Source organism: Rhinolophus ferrumequinum, chromosome 6, assembly GCF_004115265.2.
Source record: "Rhinolophus ferrumequinum isolate MPI-CBG mRhiFer1 chromosome 6, mRhiFer1_v1.p, whole genome shotgun sequence".
Taxonomy (NCBI): domain Eukaryota; kingdom Metazoa; phylum Chordata; class Mammalia; order Chiroptera; family Rhinolophidae; genus Rhinolophus; species Rhinolophus ferrumequinum.
In genome coordinates, this window is record NC_046289.1 from 3,618,059 (window position 1) to 3,621,873 (window position 3,815).

The 3,815-nt window shown below is 33.1% G+C and overlaps 1 non-coding gene across 1 annotated transcript; it reads right to left on the reverse strand.

The window, feature by feature from the left end:
- Positions 1-3,182: 3,182 nt before the first annotated feature.
- LOC117024294 (small nucleolar RNA SNORD113/SNORD114 family) lies at positions 3,183-3,254 on the reverse strand. The gene has a single exon (XR_004423378.1). It is a non-coding gene; the product is annotated as a small nucleolar RNA SNORD113/SNORD114 family (small nucleolar RNA).
- Positions 3,255-3,815: the final 561 nt, after the last annotated feature.

Sequence of the window (3,815 nt, forward strand, 5' to 3'; positions counted from 1 at the left end):
TCTGACTCTACTTAATGTGTTCATTCATTCATTCATTCATTCACACATTTAATTATTCATGGAATAATTTCACCAGTTGTTCACTACATAAGGAAAAGGCAAAATGGTAAAATGGTTAACAACCCAGAACCAAAATACAAACTACTGTGAGCATCTATCTACATGCACATCATGAAAATGGGAAAAGCCTAGGTTTTTAAAAAATATAGATATCAGTTGTATAGAATAGAATAAGCATTATCCTTATTTCATAATAAGGCCCATCACTGGTGTGTGCTTTGCATCTTTTAAATAAAATATGAATCTATTCATTCACTTATAACAATATATAATTATGTCATTATTATAATTGTAACTCATTGGACAAAAATTTTGAATGATATTAATGTGATCATCTGCACACAGTAAACCATCTTAAATTAATCACGACTCTTGTCATAGGACATATTCTCATCATTGGTCCATGATCTTTTTTTCAATTAGATAATTATCTATTTATGCAAACATTTTGCCCTCTTCTTAATAAAATAAGCAATCAGTCACCCACCATCAATCCTTAATGACAACATTCAATCTCAGGGCATACCTGTCTATTTGCTGCCTGCTAAAAGGAGTCAACCTTGAACTATTGCTTTTCCTAGATCTCAGTATTTCAGAAATATTCCAAAACAAACTCTCATAATTGAACAATGTGTGGCTTTCCTGATCTTCATTCATTCCTTCATTTCTTTCCTTACTGATGAATTATTTCATTTATAATTTTAAAAAATCTATGCCCAAGCACAGGATCCCGAATACTCCCTTCTTGGACCATAAGTATGGTTATCACAGAAGAAATAACTAGATCTCTTCTTACAGTGACCTCAGAGCTATAGCGCTTAATCAAAATTCTTAGTTCAAACATCTCAGGATCCTCATCATTGATCCAGACTTGGCATTTTTTGTTTTCTTCATTCATATCTTCCTTTCTGGATCATTTTTAAATGCATAAATTATAATACAATCAATATCCATGAATCACAATAGCCAAGAACAAGATACTAAGATAAAGCTATTTGCACGTGTCTCACAAAATTAATACACTTGAAGTCTTTCTCCAACGTCCTTCGGGGTTGCACATATGGATTGATCAACAGCCTATTATTAATATCAACGCCATATTGATAATAGGCTTTTGCTTGTCTCTTTAATTTGTCCATATTGCAAAGATGGTAGAAATACACAACTATGAAACAGCGCCTTCCCTCATAACTAAAACAATGTAACTTTCTTCCATCTTCCTATGATCTCCACCCTCAACAAGTAAACAAGCTTGATCTTTATCAAGGGAGGAATGTCTAAATATATTTTGGAGCCAAACTAAAATGGACTGTTATTTAGCCCTAAAAATGATAATACAGAACTGTACACCTGAAATCTATGTAAATTTACTAACAATTGTCACCCCAATAAATTAAAAAAAAATGATTAATCACGAACTTGGGTTCATAACATATTCCCATCATTGGTCAATGGTTGGTGTTTTTACAAAATTCATAAAATAATAAAACACCAAACATTGACCAACAAGGAGAATGTGTTATGAATTAAGGTTCATGATATATATATATATATATATATATATATATATATATACACATATATATCCAATTATTTAAAATAATTCCTTGGAAAACAATGCAGAAACTCCCCAAACCAAGAACATGAACTTGACAGTTATTTATATTGGTCTCTGTGCTCTTCGCCCACAAAGACAACAACTAAGGTCGTTGCCATGAGAGAATGAATGAGTTGGCTGTGCTGTGCTCATGCTCTAAAGGAAAAAGCCAATTCTAAACAGTCTGTGTTAGGGATTTTTAAATGAACGTGACTCTTGCACTGCCAGGTAGATCATAAACCTGGATCATATCACAGTCACATTATTGGTGCAAAAACTGCGCTACTTTTTATCACCTTATTTTATTTTTAATTTTAAGCAACGTAGTTAAGTAAGCATCTTTGAATCTCACACGCTACTCAACAATAAGGCTTGTAACTATCACACATGCACATGACTATATACTCCCTACTCTTAGTTAATAGCCTACTAATCATGTTCATGAACTTGACTTGTGCAGAATTGGAAAAATTTAAAACCTTGTATCATGGTACATTCTCTCCATTAATCCTAGCTTTACCTCACATTATTTTATAAATTCTTATATTTATTTTTTAATTATTAATTAAATAATATGACTCATTTTTCTAAAAATATGTATTTTATAAGTATATGAAATATATAAATATAAAACGTAATATAAACTATCCAATTGAAACCAGAACTGAAGTACTGTTCTTACATGCCCTTGTCTCTATGTACTTAATCCAAGTAGGAAGAAACTAGGTCCCATTTTCTTCACACGGACATCAGCAAGCTATAGCACGATTAGTCCTTAACTTTATGTCACATTACATGCTCCATAATGTCCACTGTTTGCCTTCTTTTAGGTAATCATTTGCGATATAGTCATATTAATTTAATAACTTATAGGACTATGTAATTACCCAAAAATCTACAGACTCTATACTTGAACACCAAAGTACTAACAACTGCCCACAAGCTCATTACCCACAGAAATAACTGACTGTATCCCTTTTCATTTGTTTTCTTTTTTCAATTAATTCAGTGAACATAATTAGATTAATTCCAACTTGTATCATATAACACATCCTCAACACTGGCCCATGCTTGCTTCTTCCCAATTAGATAGTGATGTCATCACTGTTTATGTAAACATTTTTTCCTTCTTCTTAATCAAACTAACAACCAGCAACCTCCCACCAACCCAAAATGGCATTATGGACACTTCGATGCATCTGTCTGCGTGTGCCTGTGTACCTAGAGTTCCTACATGTTCCCAAGGGAGTAACACCTTTTACTTATGGGTTATATTGGAACTCACTGCAAGCAAATACATTACTAATAATATTTGTTTCATGACACTTTCTCATAAATGATCCACACGTGACCCTCTTCATCTTCACTCACTTAACACATTTATTGATTCACATATTCATTCACTTTCGTCAATACAATCCATACCCAGGAACCACTACTAAGACCCAAGAGCCAGATCCCCAAAGGGCCTGAACTTCTGTTCTGAACTCTATTCCCATAGAGAGACTAACTAGGTCTCTCTCTAACGGACCTCAGAGTTTAGGGTTTAATCAACATTCTTGATTCATATACCCCAGAATTACTCATCATTGATCCACGCTCAACCCTTTTCTTCATTTATTTATTTGTACATTTATTTGAACATTGTGTATTAATCGTTTATGCATTATTTATTGATTATTTCATTCATGGCTTTACTGATAAAAGTTGATTCCCATGAATCACAAAAACCCAAGAACAATATCTTTGAATATAGCAGAGAGCTCTTTACAGGTTTATTTCGCACAGAGCTAATAAATGAGATCTCTTTTTAATTAGACCTCAGTGTTACACGTAAGGATTAATCAATAACCTTACTTCATACCCATACCATGTGCCTTACCACTCTCTGCCTGCTCATCTTTTATTTAATTTCTTCATATTTAAGAAATAGTACAATGAACTTATCATCTTACCCCACAACTAGAACACTGACAATACCTTCGATCTTCCTAGATGCTTTCTCTCAATGATTTAGCAACCTGGCTCGTTATCAACAGAGAAGTTTTCTGAAAATGTGGTGCAAAAATAAAATGGAATATTAGGCAACTGTGAAAATGAATGCAAAGCCTCCCAACTTTGTTGTTCATGTGCCTCAGTTGTACTAAAATGGATTCAT